Genomic DNA, 21,192 nt, shown 5'->3' with positions numbered 1-21,192 from the left:
AGTAAAATACTTGGAAAGTAAAATAACAGACAATTTATAAATATATTATATTTCATCACTGAAAATAGATGCCTTTTGCTTTGAGGCTGTGACCATGTTATTTTTCTGTCCAACACTAATCTTCATTGGTTTCCTGTGAGGTGTTTTGGATCCCCATCTCTTGCTATGAACTGGCAAAACAGCAGAATCCCCTTGACAATCTTGATTTCTCAAGGGAAATGAGAGAACACTATACACCATCCAAGATATTAAAATATTGTCAAGGCCCAACACGGCTGAATACTCTGAGGAGATGGCCTGTGAGGTGCCGCCTTTCAACTTTTCCCCCTTAGTATGGTGGTCAGTAACATGCAGGAGACTGCGGAGGGGGTCATTTTTTTAATTGGGAACTGATGTGCTTTTACTCAATTCGGGAACCTCACAAGCCAAATTTGTAGTATTTTGCACGAATTGCAAGAGATGTTTACAAGTCGACGGTTGAAGTGGAAGCTCGTATTGAGCTTGCTAGAGACTGATTTGCTAAGCCTTCGATAGCTCAGTTGGTAGAGCGGAGGACTGTAGTGGTAAAACAGGCATCCTTAGGTCGCTGGTTCAAATCCAGCTCAAAGGACTTTTGCCAAATGCACATTTTATTGAATACTTGTAAAGTAAAATACTTGGAAAGTAAAATAACAGACAATTTATAATTATATTATATTTCATCACTGAAAATAGATGCCTTTTGCTTTGAGGCTGTGACCACCTTATTTTTCTGTCCAACACGAATCTTCATTGGTTTCCTGTGAGGTGTTTTGGATCCCCATCTCTTGCTATGAACTGGCAAAACAGCAGAATCCCCTTGACAATCTTAATTTCTCAAGGGAAATGAGAGAACACTATACACCATCCAAGATATTAAAATATTGTCAAGGCCCAACACGGCTGAATACTCTGAGGAGATGGCCTGTGAGGCGCCGCCTTTCAACTTTTCCCCCTTAGTATGGTGGTCATTAACATGCGGGAGACTGCGGAGGGGGTCATTTTTTTAATTGGGAACTAATGTGCTTTTACTCAATTCGGGAACCTCACAAGCCAAATTTGTAGTATTTTGCACGAATTGCAAGAGATGTTTACAAGTCGACGGTTGAAGTGGAAGCTCGTATTGAGTTTGCTAGAAAATGATTTGCCAAGCCTTCGATAGCTCAGTTGGTAGAGCGGAGGACTGTAGTGGTAAAACAGGCATCCTTAGGTCGCTGGTTCAAATCCGGCTCGAAGGACTTTTGCCAAATGCAAATTTTATTGAATACTTGGAAAGTAAAATGCTTGGAAAATAAAATAACAGACAATTTATAATTATATTATATTTCATCACTGAAAATAGATGCCTTTTGCTTTGAGGCTGTGGCCACGTTATGTTTCTGTCTGACACCAATCTTCGTTGGTTTCCTGTGAGGTGTTTTGGATCCCCATCTCTTGCTATGAACTGACAAAACAGCAGAATCCCCTTGACAATCTTGATTTCTCAAGGGAAATGGGAGAACACTATACACCATCCAAGATATTAAAATATTGTCAAGGCCCAACACGGCTGAATACTCTGAGGAGATGGCCTGTGAGGCGCGCCTTTCAACTTTTCCCCCTTAGTATTTTGGTCAGTAACATGCGGGAGACTGCGGAGGGGGTCATTTTTTTAATTGGGAACTGATGTGCTTTTACTCAATTCGGGAACCTCACAAGCCAAATTTGTAGTATTTTGCACGAATTGCAAGAGATGTTTACAAGTCGACGGTTGAAGTGGAAGCTCGTATTGAGTTTGCTAGAGAATGATTTGCCAAGCCTTCGATAGCTCGTCGCTGGTTCAAATCCGGCTCAAAGGACTTTTGCCAAATGCACATTTTATTGAATACTTGGAAAGTAAAATACTTGGAAAGTAAAATAACAGACAATTTATAATTATATTATATTTCATCACTGAAAATAGATGCCTTTTGCTTTGAGGCTGTGGCCACGTTATTTTTCTGTCCGACACCAATCTTCGTTGGTTTCCTGTGTGGTATTTTGGATCCCCATCTCTTGCTATGAACTGACAAAACAGCAGAATCCCCTTGACAATCTTGATTTCTCAAGGGAAATGGGAGAACACTATACACCATCCAAGATATTAAAATATTGTCAAGGCCGAACACTGATGAATACTCGGAGGAGATGGCCTGTGAGGCGCCGCCTTTCAACTTTTCCTCCTTAGTATGGTGGTAAGTAACATGCGGGAGACTGCGGAGGGGGTCCTTTTTTTAATTGTGAACTGATGTGCTTTTACTCAATTCGGGAACCTCACAAGCCAAATTTGTAGTATTTTGCACGAATTGCAAGAGATGTTTGAATGTCGACGGTTGAAGTGGAAGCTCGTATTGAGCTTGCTAGAGACTGATTTGCCCAGCCTTCGATAGCTCAGTTGGTACAGCGGAGGACTGTAGTGGTAAAACAGGCATCCTTAGGTCGCTGGTTCAAATCCGGCTCGAAGGACTTTTGCCAAATGCACATTTTATTGAATACTTGGAAAGTAAAATACTTGGAAAGTAAAATAACAGACAATTTATAATTATATTATATTTCATCACTGAAAATAGATGCCTTTTGCTTTGAGGCTGTGACCATGTTATTTTTCTGTCCAACACGAATCTTCATTGGTTTCCTGTGAGGTGTTTTGGATCCCCATCTCTTGCTATGAACTGGCAAAACAGCAGAATCCCCTTGACAATCTTGATTTCTCAAGGGAAATGGGAGAACACTATACACCATCCAAGATATTAAAATATTGTCAAGGCCCAACACGGCTGAATACTCTGAGGAGATGGCCTGTGAGGCGCCGCCTTTCAACTTTTCCCCCTTAGTATGGTGGTCATTAACATGCAGGAGACTGCGGAGGGGGTCATTTTTTTAATTCGGAACTGATGTGCTTTTACTCAATTCGGGAACCTCACAAGCCAAATTTGTAGTATTTTGCACTAATTGCAAGAGATGTTTACAAGTCGACGGTTGAAGTGGAAGCTCGTATTGAGTTTGCTAGAGAATGATTTGCCAAGCCTTCGAAAGCTCAGTTGGTAGAGCGGAGGACTGTAGTGGTAAAACAGGCATCCTTAGGTCGCTGGTTCAAATCCGGCTCGAAGGACTTTTGCCAAATGCAAATTTTATTGAATACTTGGAAAGTAAAATACTTGGAAAATAAAATAACAGACAATTTATAATTATATTATATTTCATCACTGAAAATAGATGCCTTTTGCTTTGAGGCTGTGGCCACGTTATGTTTCTGTCCAACACCAATCTTCATTGGTTTCCTGTGAGGTGTTTCGGATCCCCATCTCTTGCTATGAACTGGCAAAACAGCAGAATCCCCTTGACAATCTTGATTTCTCAAGGGAAATGAGAGTACAGTATACACCATCCAAGATATTAAAATATTGTCAAGGCCCAACACGGCTGAATACTCTGAGGAGATGGCCTGTGAGGCGCCGCCTTTCAACTTTTCCCCCTTAGTATGGTGGTCAAAAACATGCGGGAGACTGCGGAGGGGGTCATTTTTTTAATTGGGAACTGATGTGCTTTTACTCAATTCGGGAACGTCACAAGCCAAATTTGTAGTATTTTGCACGAATTGCAAGAGATGTTTACAAGTCGACGGTTGAAGTGGAAGCTCGTATTGAGTTTGCTAGAGAACAATTTGCCAAGCCTTCGATAACTCAGTTGGTAGATCGGAGGACTGTAGTGGTAAAACAGGCATCCTTAGGTCGCTGGTTCAAATCCGGCTCGAAGGACTTTTGCCAAATGCACATTTTATTGAATACTTGGAAAGTAAAATACTTGGAAAGTAAAATAACAGACAATTTATAAATATATTATATTTCATCACTGAAAATAGATGCCTTTTGCTTTGAGGCTGTGACCATGTTATTTTTCTGTCCAACACTAATCTTCATTGGTTTCCTGTGAGGTGTTTTGGATCCCCATCTCTTGCTATGAACTGGCAAAACAGCAGAATCCCCTTGACAATCTTGATTTCTCAAGGGAAATGAGAGAACACTATACACCATCCAAGATATTAAAATATTGTCAAGGCCCAACACGGCTGAATACTCTGAGGAGATGGCCTGTGAGGTGCCGCCTTTCAACTTTTCCCCCTTAGTATGGTGGTCAGTAACATGCAGGAGACTGCGGAGGGGGTCATTTTTTTAATTGGGAACTGATGTGCTTTTACTCAATTCGGGAACCTCACAAGCCAAATTTGTAGTATTTTGCACGAATTGCAAGAGATGTTTACAAGTCGACGGTTGAAGTGGAAGCTCGTATTGAGCTTGCTAGAGACTGATTTGCTAAGCCTTCGATAGCTCAGTTGGTAGAGCGGAGGACTGTAGTGGTAAAACAGGCATCCTTAGGTCGCTGGTTCAAATCCAGCTCAAAGGACTTTTGCCAAATGCACATTTTATTGAATACTTGTAAAGTAAAATACTTGGAAAGTAAAATAACAGACAATTTATAATTATATTATATTTCATCACTGAAAATAGATGCCTTTTGCTTTGAGGCTGTGACCACCTTATTTTTCTGTCCAACACGAATCTTCATTGGTTTCCTGTGAGGTGTTTTGGATCCCCATCTCTTGCTATGAACTGGCAAAACAGCAGAATCCCCTTGACAATCTTGATTTCTCAAGGGAAATGAGAGAACACTATACACCATCCAAGATATTAAAATATTGTCAAGGCCCAACACGGCTGAATACTCTGAGGAGATGGCCTGTGAGGCGCCGCCTTTCAACTTTTCCCCCTTAGTATGGTGGTCATTAACATGCGGGAGACTGCGGAGGGGGTCATTTTTTTAATTGGGAACTAATGTGCTTTTACTCAATACGGGAACCTCACAAGCCAAATTTGTAGTATTTTGCACGAATTGCAAGAGATGTTTGAATGTCGACGGTTGAAGTGGAAGCTCGTATTGAGCTTGCTAGAGACTGATTTGCTAAGCCTTCGATAGCTCAGTTGGTAGAGCAGAGGACTGTAGTGGTAAAACAGGCATCCTTAGGTCGCTGGTTCAAATCCAGCTCGAAGGACTTTTGCCAAATGCACATTTTATTGAATACTTGTAAAGTAAAATACTTGGAAAGTAAAATAACAGACAATTGATAATTATATTATATTTCATCACTGAAAATAGATGCCTTTTGCTTTGAGGCTGTGACCACCTTATTTTTCTGTCCAACACGAATCTTCATTGGTTTCCTGTGAGGTGTTTTGGATCCCCATCTCTTGCTATGAACTGGCAAAACAGCAGAATCCCCTTGACAATCTTGATTTCTCAAGGGAAATGAGAGAACACTATACACCATCCAAGATATTAAAATATTGTCAAGGCCCAACACGGCTGAATACTCTGAGGAGATGGCCTGTGAGGCGCCGCCTTTCAACTTTTCCCCCTTAGTATGGTGGTCATTAACATGCGGGAGACTGCGGAGGGGGTCATTTTTTTAATTGGGAACTAATGTGCTTTTACTCAATTCGGGAACCTCACAAGCCAAATTTGTAGTATTTTGCACGAATTGCAAGAGATGTTTACAAGTCGACGGTTGAAGTGGAAGCTCGTATTGAGTTTGCTAGAAAATGATTTGCCAAGCCTTCGATAGCTCAGTTGGTAGAGCGGAGGACTGTAGTGGTAAAACAGGCATCCTTAGGTCGCTGGTTCAAATCCGGCTCGAAGGACTTTTGCCAAATGCAAATTTTATTGAATACTTGGAAAGTAAAATGCTTGGAAAATAAAATAACAGACAATTTATAATTATATTATATTTCATCACTGAAAATAGATGCCTTTTGCTTTGAGGCTGTGGCCACGTTATGTTTCTGTCCGACACCAATCTTCGTTGGTTTCCTGTGAGGTGTTTTGGATCCCCATCTCTTGCTATGAACTGACAAAACAGCAGAATCCCCTTGACAATCTTGATTTCTCAAGGGAAATGGGAGAACACTATACACCATCCAAGATATTAAAATATTGTCAAGGCCCAACACGGCTGAATACTCTGAGGAGATGGCCTGTGAGGCGCGCCTTTCAACTTTTCCCCCTTAGTATTTTGGTCAGTAACATGCGGGAGACTGCGGAGGGGGTCATTTTTTTAATTGGGAACTGATGTGCTTTTACTCAATTCGGGAACCTCACAAGCCAAATTTGTAGTATTTTGCACGAATTGCAAGAGATGTTTACAAGTCGACGGTTGAAGTGGAAGCTCGTATTGAGTTTGCTAGAGAATGATTTGCCAAGCCTTCGATAGCTCGTCGCTGGTTCAAATCCGTCTCAAAGGACTTTTGCCAAATGCACATTTTATTGAATACTTGGAAAGTAAAATACTTGGAAAGTAAAATAACAGACAATTTATAATTATATTATATTTCATCACTGAAAATAGATGCCTTTTGCTTTGAGGCTGTGGCCACGTTATTTTTCTGTCCGACACCAATCTTCGTTGGTTTCCTGTGTGGTATTTTGGATCCCCATCTCTTGCTATGAACTGACAAAACAGCAGAATCCCCTTGACAATCTTGATTTCTCAAGGGAAATGGGAGAACACTATACACCATCCAAGATATTAAAATATTGTCAAGGCCGAACACTGATGAATACTCGGAGGAGATGGCCTGTGAGGCGCCGCCTTTCAACTTTTCCTCCTTAGTATGGTGGTCAGTAACATGCGGGAGACTGCGGAGGGGGTCCTTTTTTTAATTGTGAACTGATGTGCTTTTACTCAATTCGGGAACCTCACAAGCCAAATTTGTAGTATTTTGCACGAATTGCAAGAGATGTTTGAATGTCGACGGTTGAAGTGGAAGCTCGTATTGAGCTTGCTAGAGACTGATTTGCCCAGCCTTCGATAGCTCAGTTGGTACAGCGGAGGACTGTAGTGGTAAAACAGGCATCCTTAGGTCGCTGGTTCAAATCCGGCTCGAAGGACTTTTGCCAAATGCACATTTTATTGAATACTTGGAAAGTAAAATACTTGGAAAGTAAAATAACAGACAATTTATAATTATATTATATTTCATCACTGAAAATAGATGCCTTTTGCTTTGAGGCTGTGACCATGTTATTTTTCTGTCCAACACGAATCTTCATTGGTTTCCTGTGAGGTGTTTTGGATCCCCATCTCTTGCTATGAACTGGCAAAACAGCAGAATCCCCTTGACAATCTTGATTTCTCAAGGGAAATGGGAGAACACTATACACCATCCAAGATATTAAAATATTGTCAAGGCCCAACACGGCTGAATACTCTGAGGAGATGGCCTGTGAGGCGCCGCCTTTCAACTTTTCCCCCTTAGTATGGTGGTCATTAACATGCAGGAGACTGCGGAGGGGGTCATTTTTTTAATTCGGAACTGATGTGCTTTTACTCAATTCGGGAACCTCACAAGCCAAATTTGTAGTATTTTGCACGAATTGCAAGAGATGTTTACAAGTCGACGGTTGAAGTGGAAGCTCGTATTGAGTTTGCTAGAGAATGATTTGCCAAGCCTTCGAAAGCTCAGTTGGTAGAGCGGAGGACTCTAGTGGTAAAACAGGCATCCTTAGGTCGCTGGTTCAAATCCGGCTCGAAGGACTTTTGCCAAATGCAAATTTTATTGAATACTTGGAAAGTAAAATACTTGGAAAATAAAATAACAGACAATTTATAATTATATTATATTTCATCACTGAAAATAGATGCCTTTTGCTTTGAGGCTGTGGCCACGTTATGTTTCTGTCCAACACCAATCTTCATTGGTTTCCTGTGAGGTGTTTTGGATCCCCATCTCTTGCTATGAACTGGCAAAACAGCAGAATCCCCTTGACAATCTTGATTTCTCAAGGGAAATGAGAGTACAGTATACACCATCCAAGATATTAAAATATTGTCAAGGCCCAACACGGCTGAATACTCTGAGGAGATGGCCTGTGAGGCGCCGCCTTTCAACTTTTCCCCCTTAGTATGGTGGTCAAAAACATGCGGGAGACTGCGGAGGGGGTCATTTTTTTAATTGGGAACTGATGTGCTTTTACTCAATTCGGGAACGTCACAAGCCAAATTTGTAGTATTTTGCACGAATTGCAAGAGATGTTTACAAGTCGACGGTTGAAGTGGAAGCTCGTATTGAGTTTGCTAGAGAACGATTTGCCAAGCCTTCGATAGCTCAGTTGGTAGATCGGAGGACTGTAGTGGTAAAACAGGCATCCTTAGGTCGCTGGTTCAAATCCTGCTCGAAGGACTTTTGCCAAATGCACATTTTATTGAATACTTGGAAAGTAAAATACTTGGAAAGTAAAATAACAGACAATTTATAATTATATTATATTTCATCACTGAAAATAGATGCCTTTTGCTTTGAGGCTGTGGCCACGTTATTTTTCTGTCCGACACCAATCTTCGTTGGTTTCCTGTGAGGTATTTTGGATCCCCATCTCTTGCTATGAACTGACAAAACAGCAGAATCCCCTTGACAATCTTGATTTCTCAAGGGAAATGGGAGAACACTATACACCATCCAAGATATTAAAATATTGTCAAGGCCGAACACTGATGAATACTCTGAGGAGATGGCCTGTGAGGCGCCGCCTTTCAACTTTTCCCCCTTAGTATGGTGGTCAAAAACATGCGGGAGACTGCGGAGGGGGTCATTTTTTTAATTGGGAACTGATGTGCTTTTACTCAATTCGGGAACCTCACAAGCCAAATTTGTAGTATTTTGCACGAATTGCAAGAGATGTTTGAATGTCGACGGTTGAAGTGGAAGCTCGTATTGAGCTTCCTAGAGACTGATTTGCCAAGCCTTCGATAGCTCAGTTAGTAGAGCGGAGGACTGTAGTGGTAAAACAGGCATCCTTAGGTCGCTGGTTCAAATCCGGCTCGAAGGACTTTTGCCAAATGCACATTTTATTGAATACTTGGAAAGTAAAATACTTGGAAAGTAAAATAACAGAAAATTTATAATTATATTATATTTCATCACTGAAAATAGATGCCTTTTGCTTTGAGGCTGTGACCACGTTATTTTTCTGTCCAACACGAATCTTCATTGGTTTCCTGTGAGGTGTTTTGGATCCCCATCTCTTGCTATGAACTGGCAAAACAGCAGAATCCCCTTGACAATCTTGATTTCTCAAGGGAAATGAGAGAACACTATACACCATCCAAGATATTAAAATATTGTCAAGGCCCAACACGGCTGAATACTCTGAGGAGATGGCCTGTGAGGCGCCGCCTTTCAACTTTTCCCCCTTAGTATAGTGGTCATTAACATGCGGGAGACTGCGGAGGGGGTCATTTTTTTAATTGGGAACTGATGTGCTTTTACTCAATTCGGGAACCTCACAAGCCAAATTTGTAGTATTTTGCACGAATTGCAAGAGATGTTTACAAGTCGACGGTTGAAGTGGAAGCTCGTATTGAGTTTGCTAGAGAGTGATTTGTCAAGCCTTCGATAGCTCAGTTGGTAGAGCGGAGGACTGTAGTGGTAAAACAGGCATCCTTAGGTCGCTGGTTCAAATCCGGCTCGAAGGACTTTTGCCAAATGCAAATTTTATTGAATACTTGGAAAGTAAAATACTTGGAAAGTAAAATAACAGACAATTTATAATTATATTATATTTCATCACTGAAAATAGATGCCTTTTGCTTTGAGGCTGTGGCCACGTTATTTTTCTGTCCGACACCAATCTTCGTTGGTTTCCTGTGAGGTGTTTTGGATCCCCATCTCTTGCTATGAACTGACAAAACAGCAGAATCCCCTTGACAATCTCGATTTCTCAAGGGAAATGGGAGAACACTATACACCATCCAAGACATTAAAATATTGTCAAGGCCCAACACGGCTGAATACTCTGAGGAGATGGCCTGTGAGGCGCGCCTTTCAACTTTTCCCCCTTAGTATGGTGGTCAGTAACATGCGGGAGACTGCAGAGGGGGTCATTTTTTTAATTGGGAACTGATGTGCTTTTACTCAATTCGGGAACCTCACAAGCCAAATTTGTAGTATTTTGCACGAATTGCAAGAGATGTTTGAATGTCGACGGTTGAAGTGGAAGCTCGTATTGAGTTTGCTAGAGACTGATTTGCCAAGCCTTCGATAGCTCAGTTGGTACAGCGGAGGACTGTAGTGGTAAAACAGGCATCCTTAGGTCGCTTGTTCAAATCCGGCTCGAAGGACTTTTGCCAAATGCACATTTTATTGAATACTTGGAAAGTAAAATACTTGGAAAGTAAAATAACAGACAATTTATAAATATATTATATTTCATCACTGAAAATAGATGCCTTTTGCTTTGAGGCTGTGACCACCTTATTTTTCTGTCCAACACGAATCTTCATTGGTTTCCTGTGATGTGTTTTGGATCCCCATCTCTTGCTATGAACTGGCAAAACAGCAGAATCCCCTTGACAATCTTGATTTCTCAAGGGAAATGAGAGAACACTATACACCATCCAAGATATTAAAATATTGTCAAGGCCCAACACGGCTGAATACTCTGAGGAGATGGCCTGTGAGGCGCCGCCTTTCAACTTTTCCCCCTTAGTATGGTGGTCATTAACATGCGGGAGACTGCGGAGGGGGTCATTTTTTTAATTGGGAACTAATGTGCTTTTACTCAATTCGGGAACCTCACAAGCCAAATTTGTAGTATTTTGCACGAATTGCAAGAGATGTTTACAAGTCGACGGTTGAAGTGGAAGCTCGTATTGAGTTTGCTAGAAAATGATTTGCCAAGCCTTCGATAGCTCAGTTGGTAGAGCGGAGGACTGTAGTGGTAAAACAGGCATCCTTAGGTCGCTGGTTCAAATCCGGCTCGAAGGACTTTTGCCAAATGCAAATTTTATTGAATACTTGGAAAGTAAAATGCTTGGAAAATAAAATAACAGACAATTTATAATTATATTATATTTCATCACTGAAAATAGATGCCTTTTGCTTTGAGGCTGTGGCCACGTTATGTTTCTGTCCGACACCAATCTTCGTTGGTTTCCTGTGAGGTGTTTTGGATCCCCATCTCTTGCTATGAACTGACAAAACAGCAGAATCCCCTTGACAATCTTGATTTCTCAAGGGAAATGGGAGAACACTATACACCATCCAAGATATTAAAATATTGTCAAGGCCCAACACGGCTGAATACTCTGAGGAGATGGCCTGTGAGGCGCGCCTTTCAACTTTTCCCCCTTAGTATTTTGGTCAGTAACATGCGGGAGACTGCGGAGGGGGTCATTTTTTTAATTGGGAACTGATGTGCTTTTACTCAATTCGGGAACCTCACAAGCCAAATTTGTAGTATTTTGCACGAATTGCAAGAGATGTTTACAAGTCGACGGTTGAAGTGGAAGCTCGTATTGAGTTTGCTAGACAATGATTTGCCAAGCCTTCGATAGCTCGTCGCTGGTTCAAATCCGTCTCAAAGGACTTTTGCCAAATGCACATTTTATTGAATACTTGGAAAGTAAAATACTTGGAAAGTAAAATAACAGACAATTTATAATTATATTATATTTCATCACTGAAAATAGATGCCTTTTGCTTTGAGGCTGTGGCCACGTTATTTTTCTGTCCGACACCAATCTTCGTTGGTTTCCTGTGTGGTATTTTGGATCCCCATCTCTTGCTATGAACTGACAAAACAGCAGAATCCCCTTGACAATCTTGATTTCTCAAGGGAAATGGGAGAACACTATACACCATCCAAGATATTAAAATATTGTCAAGGCCGAACACTGATGAATACTTGGAGGAGATGGCCTGTGAGGCGCCGCCTTTCAACTTTTCCTCCTTAGTATGGTGGTCAGTAACATGCGGGAGACTGCGGAGGGGGTCCTTTTTTTAATTGTGAACTGATGTGCTTTTACTCAATTCGGGAACCTCACAAGCCAAATTTGTAGTATTTTGCACGAATTGCAAGAGATGTTTGAATGTCGACGGTTGAAGTGGAAGCTCGTATTGAGCTTGCTAGAGACTGATTTGCCCAGCCTTCGATAGCTCAGTTGGTACAGCGGAGGACTGTAGTGGTAAAACAGGCATCCTTAGGTCGCTGGTTCAAATCCGGCTCGAAGGACTTTTGCCAAATGCACATTTTATTGAATACTTGGAAAGTAAAATACTTGGAAAGTAAAATAACAGACAATTTATAATTATATTATATTTCATCACTGAAAATAGATGCCTTTTGCTTTGAGGCTGTGACCATGTTATTTTTCTGTCCAACACGAATCTTCATTGGTTTCCTGTGAGGTGTTTTGGATCCCCATCTCTTGCTATGAACTGGCAAAACAGCAGAATCCCCTTGACAATCTTGATTTCTCAAGGGAAATGGGAGAACACTATACACCATCCAAGATATTAAAATATTGTCAAGGCCCAACACGGCTGAATACTCTGAGGAGATGGCCTGTGAGGCGCCGCCTTTCAACTTTTCCCCCTTAGTATGGTGGTCATTAACATGCAGGAGACTGCGGAGGGGGTCATTTTTTTAATTCGGAACTGATGTGCTTTTACTCAATTCGGGAACCTCACAAGCCAAATTTGTAGTATTTTGCACGAATTGCAAGAGATGTTTACAAGTCGACGGTTGAAGTGGAAGCTCGTATTGAGTTTGCTAGAGAATGATTTGCCAAGCCTTCGAAAGCTCAGTTGGTAGAGCGGAGGACTCTAGTGGTAAAACAGGCATCCTTAGGTCGCTGGTTCAAATCCGGCTCGAAGGACTTTTGCCAAATGCAAATTTTATTGAATACTTGGAAAGTAAAATACTTGGAAAATAAAATAACAGACAATTTATAATTATATTATATTTCATCACTGAAAATAGATGCCTTTTGCTTTGAGGCTGTGGCCACGTTATGTTTCTGTCCAACACCAATCTTCATTGGTTTCCTGTGAGGTGTTTTGGATCCCCATCTCTTGCTATGAACTGGCAAAACAGCAGAATCCCCTTGACAATCTTGATTTCTCAAGGGAAATGAGAGTACAGTATACACCATCCAAGATATTAAAATATTGTCAAGGCCCAACACGGCTGAATACTCTGAGGAGATGGCCTGTGAGGCGCCGCCTTTCAACTTTTCCCCCTTAGTATGGTGGTCAAAAACATGCGGGAGACTGCGGAGGGGGTCATTTTTTTAATTGGGAACTGATGTGCTTTTACTCAATTCGGGAACGTCACAAGCCAAATTTGTAGTATTTTGCACGAATTGCAAGAGATGTTTACAAGTCGACGGTTGAAGTGGAAGCTCGTATTGAGTTTGCTAGAGAACGATTTGCCAAGCCTTCGATAGCTCAGTTGGTAGATCGGAGGACTGTAGTGGTAAAACAGGCATCCTTAGGTCGCTGGTTCAAATCCTGCTCGAAGGACTTTTGCCAAATGCACATTTTATTGAATACTTGGAAAGTAAAATACTTGGAAAGTAAAATAACAGACAATTTATAATTATATTATATTTCATCACTGAAAATAGATGCCTTTTGCTTTGAGGCTGTGGCCACGTTATTTTTCTGTCCGACACCAATCTTCGTTGGTTTCCTGTGAGGTATTTTGGATCCCCATCTCTTGCTATGAACTGACAAAACAGCAGAATCCCCTTGACAATCTTGATTTCTCAAGGGAAATGGGAGAACACTATACACCATCCAAGATATTAAAATATTGTCAAGGCCGAACACTGATGAATACTCTGAGGAGATGGCCTGTGAGGCGCCGCCTTTCAACTTTTCCCCCTTAGTATGGTGGTCAAAAACATGCGGGAGACTGCGGAGGGGGTCATTTTTTTAATTGGGAACTGATGTGCTTTTACTCAATTCGGGAACCTCACAAGCCAAATTTGTAGTATTTTGCACGAATTGCAAGAGATGTTTGAATGTCGACGGTTGAAGTGGAAGCTCGTATTGAGCTTCCTAGAGACTGATTTGCCAAGCCTTCGATAGCTCAGTTAGTAGAGCGGAGGACTGTAGTGGTAAAACAGGCATCCTTAGGTCGCTGGTTCAAATCCGGCTCGAAGGACTTTTGCCAAATGCACATTTTATTGAATACTTGGAAAGTAAAATACTTGGAAAGTAAAATAACAGACAATTTATAATTATATTATATTTCATCACTGAAAATAGATGCCTTTTGCTTTGAGGCTGTGACCACGTTATTTTTCTGTCCAACACGAATCTTCATTGGTTTCCTGTGAGGTGTTTTGGATCCCCATCTCTTGCTATGAACTGGCAAAACAGCAGAATCCCCTTGACAATCTTGATTTCTCAAGGGAAATGAGAGAACACTATACACCATCCAAGATATTAAAATATTGTCAAGGCCCAACACGGCTGAATACTCTGAGGAGATGGCCTGTGAGGCGCCGCCTTTCAACTTTTCCCCCTTAGTATAGTGGTCATTAACATGCGGGAGACTGCGGAGGGGGTCATTTTTTTAATTGGGAACTGATGTGCTTTTACTCAATTCGGGAACCTCACAAGCCAAATTTGTAGTATTTTGCACGAATTGCAAGAGATGTTTACAAGTCGACGGTTGAAGTGGAAGCTCGTATTGAGTTTGCTAGAGAGTGATTTGTCAAGCCTTCGATAGCTCAGTTGGTAGATCGGAGGACTGTAGTGGTAAAACAGGCATCCTTAGGTCGCTGGTTCAAATCCTGCTCGAAGGACTTTTGCCAAATGCACATTTTATTGAATACTTGGAAAGTAAAATACTTGGAAAGTAAAATAACAGACAATTTATAATTATATTATATTTCATCACTGAAAATAGATGCCTTTTGCTTTGAGGCTGTGGCCACGTTATTTTTCTGTCCGACACCAATCTTCGTTGGTTTCCTGTGAGGTATTTTGGATCCCCATCTCTTGCTATGAACTGACAAAACAGCAGAATCCCCTTGACAATCTTGATTTCTCAAGGGAAATGGGAGAACACTATACACCATCCAAGATATTAAAATATTGTCAAGGCCGAACACTGATGAATACTCTGAGGAGATGGCCTGTGAGGCGCCGCCTTTCAACTTTTCCCCCTTAGTATGGTGGTCAAAAACATGCGGGAGACTGCGGAGGGGGTCATTTTTTTAATTGGGAACTGATGTGCTTTTACTCAATTCGGGAACCTCACAAGCCAAATTTGTAGTATTTTGCACGAATTGCAAGAGATGTTTGAATGTCGACGGTTGAAGTGGAAGCTCGTATTGAGCTTCCTAGAGACTGATTTGCCAAGCCTTCGATAGCTCAGTTAGTAGAGCGGAGGACTGTAGTGGTAAAACAGGCATCCTTAGGTCGCTGGTTCAAATCCGGCTCGAAGGACTTTTGCCAAATGCACATTTTATTGAATACTTGGAAAGTAAAATACTTGGAAAGTAAAATAACAGACAATTTATAATTATATTATATTTCATCACTGAAAATAGATGCCTTTTGCTTTGAGGCTGTGACCACGTTATTTTTCTGTCCAACACGAATCTTCATTGGTTTCCTGTGAGGTGTTTTGGATCCCCATCTCTTGCTATGAACTGGCAAAACAGCAGAATCCCCTTGACAATCTTGATTTCTCAAGGGAAATGAGAGAACACTATACACCATCCAAGATATTAAAATATTGTCAAGGCCCAACACGGCTGAATACTCTGAGGAGATGGCCTGTGAGGCGCCGCCTTTCAACTTTTCCCCCTTAGTATAGTGGTCATTAACATGCGGGAGACTGCGGAGGGGGTCATTTTTTTAATTGGGAACTGATGTGCTTTTACTCAATTCGGGAACCTCACAAGCCAAATTTGTAGTATTTTGCACGAATTGCAAGAGATGTTTACAAGTCGACGGTTGAAGTGGAAGCTCGTATTGAGTTTGCTAGAGAGTGATTTGTCAAGCCTTCGATAGCTCAGTTGGTAGAGCGGAGGACTGTAGTGGTAAAACAGGCATCCTTAGGTCGCTGGTTCAAATCCGGCTCGAAGGACTTTTGCCAAATGCAAATTTTATTGAATACTTGGAAAGTAAAATACTTGGAAAGTAAAATAACAGACAATTTATAATTATATTATATTTCATCACTGAAAATAGATGCCTTTTGCTTTGAGGCTGTGGCCACGTTATTTTTCTGTCCGACACCAATCTTCGTTGGTTTCCTGTGAGGTGTTTTGGATCCCCATCTCTTGCTATGAACTGACAAAACAGCAGAATCCCCTTGACAATCTCGATTTCTCAAGGGAAATGGGAGAACACTATACACCATCCAAGACATTAAAATATTGTCAAGGCCCAACACGGCTGAATACTCTGAGGAGATGGCCTGTGAGGCGCGCCTTTCAACTTTTCCCCCTTAGTATGGTGGTCAGTAACATGCGGGAGACTGCAGAGGGGGTCATTTTTTTAATTGGGAACTGATGTGCTTTTACTCAATTCGGGAACCTCACAAGCCAAATTTGTAGTATTTTGCACGAATTGCAAGAGATGTTTGAATGTCGACGGTTGAAGTGGAAGCTCGTATTGAGCTTGCTAGAGATTGATTTGCCAAGCCTTCGATAGCTCAGTTGGTACAGCGGAGGACTGTAGTGGTAAAACAGGCATCCTTAGGTCGCTTGTTCAAATCCGGCTCGAAGGACTTTTGCCAAATGCACATTTTATTGAATACTTGGAAAGTAAAATACTTGGAAAGTAAAATAACAGACAATTTATAAATATATTATATTTCATCACTGAAAATAGATGCCTTTTGCTTTGAGGCTGTGACCATGTTATTTTTCTGTCCAACACTAATCTTCATTGGTTTCCTGTGAGGTGTTTTGGATCCCCATCTCTTGCTATGAACTGGCAAAACAGCAGAATCCCCTTGACAATCTTGATTTCTCAAGGGAAATGAGAGAACACTATACACCATCCAAGATATTAAAATATTGTCAAGGCCCAACACGGCTGAATACTCTGAGGAGATGGCCTGTGAGGTGCCGCCTTTCAACTTTTCCCCCTTAGTATGGTGGTCAGTAACATGCAGGAGACTGCGGAGGGGGTCATTTTTTTAATTGGGAACTGATGTGCTTTTACTCAATTCGGGAACCTCACAAGCCAAATTTGTAGTATTTTGCACGAATTGCAAGAGATGTTTACAAGTCGACGGTTGAAGTGGAAGCTCGTATTGAGCTTGCTAGAGACTGATTTGCTAAGCCTTCGATAGCTCAGTTGGTAGAGCGGAGGACTGTAGTGGTAAAACAGGCATCCTTAGGTCGCTGGTTCAAATCCAGCTCAAAGGACTTTTGCCAAATGCACATTTTATTGAATACTTGTAAAGTAAAATACTTGGAAAGTAAAATAACAGACAATTTATAATTATATTATATTTCATCACTGAAAATAGATGCCTTTTGCTTTGAGGCTGTGACCACCTTATTTTTCTGTCCAACACGAATCTTCATTGGTTTCCTGTGAGGTGTTTTGGATCCCCATCTCTTGCTATGAACTGGCAAAACAGCAGAATCCCCTTGACAATCTTAATTTCTCAAGGGAAATGAGAGAACACTATACACCATCCAAGATATTAAAATATTGTCAAGGCCCAACACGGCTGAATACTCTGAGGAGATGGCCTGTGAGGCGCCGCTTTTCAACTTTTCCCCCTTAGTATGGTGGTCATTAACATGCGGGAGACTGCGGAGGGGGTCATTTTTTTAATTGGGAACTAATGTGCTTTTACTCAATTCGGGAACCTCACAAGCCAAATTTGTAGTATTTTGCACGAATTGCAAGAGATGTTTACAAGTCGACGGTTGAAGTGGAAGCTCGTATTGAGTTTGCTAGAAAATGATTTGCCAAGCCTTCGATAGCTCAGTTGGTAGAGCGGAGGACTGTAGTGGTAAAACAGGCATCCTTAGGTCGCTGGTTCAAATCCGGCTCGAAGGACTTTTGCCAAATGCAAATTTTATTGAATACTTGGAAAGTAAAATGCTTGGAAAATAAAATAACAGACAATTTATAATTATATTATATTTCATCACTGAAAATAGATGCCTTTTGCTTTGAGGCTGTGGCCACGTTATGTTTCTTTCTGACACCAATCTTCGTTGGTTTCCTGTGAGGTGTTTTGGATCCCCATCTCTTGCTATGAACTGACAAAACAGCAGAATCCCCTTGACAATCTTGATTTCTCAAGGGAAATGGGAGAACACTATACACCATCCAAGATATTAAAATATTGTCAAGGCCCAACACGGCTGAATACTCTGAGGAGATGGCCTGTGAGGCGCGCCTTTCAACTTTTCCCCCTTAGTATTTTGGTCAGTAACATGCGGGAGACTGCGGAGGGGGTCATTTTTTTAATTGGGAACTGATGTGCTTTTACTCAATTCGGGAACCTCACAAGCCAAATTTGTAGTATTTTGCACGAATTGCAAGAGATGTTTACAAGTCGACGGTTGAAGTGGAAGCTCGTATTGAGTTTGCTAGAGAATGATTTGCCAAGCCTTCGATAGCTCGTCGCTGGTTCAAATCCGTCTCAAAGGACTTTTGCCAAATGCACATTTTATTGAATACTTGGAAAGTAAAATACTTGGAAAGTAAAATAACAGACAATTTATAATTATATTATATTTCATCACTGAAAATAGATGCCTTTTGCTTTGAGGCTGTGGCCACGTTATTTTTCTGTCCGACACCAATCTTCGTTGGTTTCCTGTGTGGTATTTTGGATCCCCATCTCTTGCTATGAACTGACAAAACAGCAGAATCCCCTTGACAATCTTGATTTCTCAAGGGAAATGGGAGAACACTATACACCATCCAAGATATTAAAATATTGTCAAGGCCGAACACTGATGAATACTCGGAGGAGATGGCCTGTGAGGCGCCGCCTTTCAACTTTTCCTCCTTAGTATGGTGGTAAGTAACATGCGGGAGACTGCGGAGGGGGTCCTTTTTTTAATTGTGAACTGATGTGCTTTTACTCAATTCGGGAACCTCACAAGCCAAATTTGTAGTATTTTGCACGAATTGCAAGAGATGTTTGAATGTCGACGGTTGAAGTGGAAGCTCGTATTGAGCTTGCTAGAGACTGATTTGCCCAGCCTTCGATAGCTCAGTTGGTACAGCGGAGGACTGTAGTGGTAAAACAGGCATCCTTAGGTCGCTGGTTCAAATCCGGCTCGAAGGACTTTTGCCAAATGCACATTTTATTGAATACTTGGAAAGTAAAATACTTGGAAAGTAAAATAACAGACAATTTATAATTATATTATATTTCATCACTGAAAATAGATGCCTTTTGCTTTGAGGCTGTGACCATGTTATTTTTCTGTCCAACACGAATCTTCATTGGTTTCCTGTGAGGTGTTTTGGATCCCCATCTCTTGCTATGAACTGGCAAAACAGCAGAATCCCCTTGACAATCTTGATTTCTCAAGGGAAATGGGAGAACACTATACACCATCCAAGATATTAAAATATTGTCAAGGCCCAACACGGCTGAATACTCTGAGGAGATGGCCTGTGAGGCGCCGCCTTTCAACTTTTCCCCCTTAGTATGGTGGTCATTAACATGCAGGAGACTGCGGAGGGGGTCATTTTTTTAATTCGGAACTGATGTGCTTTTACTCAATTCGGGAACCTCACAAGCCAAATTTGTAGTATTTTGCACGAATTGCAAGAGATGTTTACAAGTCGACGGTTGAAGTGGAAGCTCGTATTGAGTTTGCTAGAGAATGATTTGCCAAGCCTTCGAAAGCTCAGTTGGTAGAGCGGAGGACTGTAGTGGTAAAACAGGCATCCTTAGGTCGCTGGTTCAAATCCGGCTCGAAGGACTTTTGCCAAATGCAAATTTTATTGAATACTTGGAAAGTAAAATACTTGGAAAATAAAATAACAGACAATTTATAATTATATTATATTTCATCACTGAAAATAGATGCCTTTTGCTTTGAGGCTGTGGCCACGTTATGTTTCTGTCCAACACCAATCTTCATTGGTTTCCTGTGAGGTGTTTCGGATCCCCATCTCTTGCTATGAACTGGCAAAACAGCAGAATCCCCTTGACAATCTTGATTTCTCAAGGGAAATGAGAGTACAGTATACACCATCCAAGATATTAAAATATTGTCAAGGCCCAACACGGCTGAATACTCTGAGGAGATGGCCTGTGAGGCGCCGCCTTTCAACTTTTCCCCCTTAGTATGGTGGTCAAAAACATGCGGGAGACTGCGGAGGGGGTCATTTTTTTAATTGGGAACTGATGTGCTTTTACTCAATTCGGGAACGTCACAAGCCAAATTTGTAGTATTTTGCACGAATTGCAAGAGATGTTTACAAGTCGACGGTTGAAGTGGAAGCTCGTATTGAGTTTGCTAGAGAACAATTTGCCAAGCCTTCGATAACTCAGTTGGTAGATCGGAAGACTGTAGTGGTAAAACAGGCATCCTTAGGTCGCTGGTTCAAATCCGGCTCGAAGGACTTTTGCCAAATGCACATTTTATTGAATACTTGGAAAGTAAAATACTTGGAAAGTAAAATAACAGACAATTTATAAATATATTATATTTCATCACTGAAAATAGATGCCTTTTGCTTTGAGGCTGTGACCATGTTATTTTTCTGTCCAACACTAATCTTCATTGGTTTCCTGTGAGGTGTTTTGGATCCCCATCTCTTGCTATGAACTGGCAAAACAGCAGAATCCCCTTGACAATCTTGATTTCTCAAGGGAAATGAGAGAACACTATACACCATCCAAGATATTAAAATATTGTCAAGGCCCAACATGGCTGAATACTCTGAGGAGATGGCCTGTGAGGTGCCGCCTTTCAACTTTTCCCCCTTAGTATGGTGGTCAGTAACATGCAGGAGACTGCGGAGGGGGTCATTTTTTTAATTGGGAACTGATGTGCTTTTACTCAATTCGGGAACCTCACAAGCCAAATTTGTAGTATTTTGCACGAATTGCAAGAGATGTTTACAAGTCGACGGTTGAAGTGGAAGCTCGTATTGAGCTTGCTAGAGACTGATTTGCTAAGCCTTCGATAGCTCAGTTGGTAGAGCGGAGGACTGTAGTGGTAAAACAGGCATCCTTAGGTCGCTGGTTCAAATCCAGCTCAAAGGACTTTTGCCAAATGCACATTTTATTGAATACTTGTAAAGTAAAATACAAGGAAAGTAAAATAACAGACAATTTATAAATATATTATATTTCATCACT

General features: G+C 41.2%; 7 non-coding genes across 7 annotated transcripts; all 7 read left to right on the top strand.

Moving 5' to 3' along the window:
• Window positions 1–1,170: 1,170 nt before the first annotated feature.
• Window positions 1,171–1,256, top strand: TRNAY-GUA (transfer RNA tyrosine (anticodon GUA)). The gene is given in 2 exon segments: window positions 1,171–1,207; window positions 1,221–1,256. It is a non-coding gene; the product is annotated as a tRNA-Tyr (tRNA).
• Window positions 1,257–5,000: 3,744 nt separating this feature from the next.
• Window positions 5,001–5,086, top strand: TRNAY-GUA (transfer RNA tyrosine (anticodon GUA)). The gene is given in 2 exon segments: window positions 5,001–5,037; window positions 5,051–5,086. It is a non-coding gene; the product is annotated as a tRNA-Tyr (tRNA).
• A 560-nt stretch (window positions 5,087–5,646) lies between these two features.
• TRNAY-GUA (transfer RNA tyrosine (anticodon GUA)) lies at window positions 5,647–5,732 on the top strand. Its single transcript is given in 2 exon segments — window positions 5,647–5,683; window positions 5,697–5,732. It is a non-coding gene; the product is annotated as a tRNA-Tyr (tRNA).
• Window positions 5,733–9,476: 3,744 nt separating this feature from the next.
• Window positions 9,477–9,562, top strand: TRNAY-GUA (transfer RNA tyrosine (anticodon GUA)). Its single transcript is given in 2 exon segments — window positions 9,477–9,513; window positions 9,527–9,562. It is a non-coding gene; the product is annotated as a tRNA-Tyr (tRNA).
• Window positions 9,563–10,767: 1,205 nt separating this feature from the next.
• Window positions 10,768–10,853, top strand: TRNAY-GUA (transfer RNA tyrosine (anticodon GUA)). Its single transcript is given in 2 exon segments — window positions 10,768–10,804; window positions 10,818–10,853. It is a non-coding gene; the product is annotated as a tRNA-Tyr (tRNA).
• A 5,036-nt stretch (window positions 10,854–15,889) lies between these two features.
• TRNAY-GUA (transfer RNA tyrosine (anticodon GUA)) lies at window positions 15,890–15,975 on the top strand. Its single transcript is given in 2 exon segments — window positions 15,890–15,926; window positions 15,940–15,975. It is a non-coding gene; the product is annotated as a tRNA-Tyr (tRNA).
• Window positions 15,976–17,826: 1,851 nt separating this feature from the next.
• Window positions 17,827–17,912, top strand: TRNAY-GUA (transfer RNA tyrosine (anticodon GUA)). The gene is given in 2 exon segments: window positions 17,827–17,863; window positions 17,877–17,912. It is a non-coding gene; the product is annotated as a tRNA-Tyr (tRNA).
• The last annotated feature ends 3,280 nt before the right edge of the window (window positions 17,913–21,192 follow it).

Source organism: Ambystoma mexicanum, chromosome 1p, assembly GCF_040938575.1.
Source record: "Ambystoma mexicanum isolate Mex_15411 chromosome 1p, UKY_AmexF1_1, whole genome shotgun sequence".
Classification (NCBI taxonomy): domain Eukaryota; kingdom Metazoa; phylum Chordata; class Amphibia; order Caudata; family Ambystomatidae; genus Ambystoma; species Ambystoma mexicanum.
This window is presented reverse-complemented; position numbering and strand designations above follow the sequence as displayed.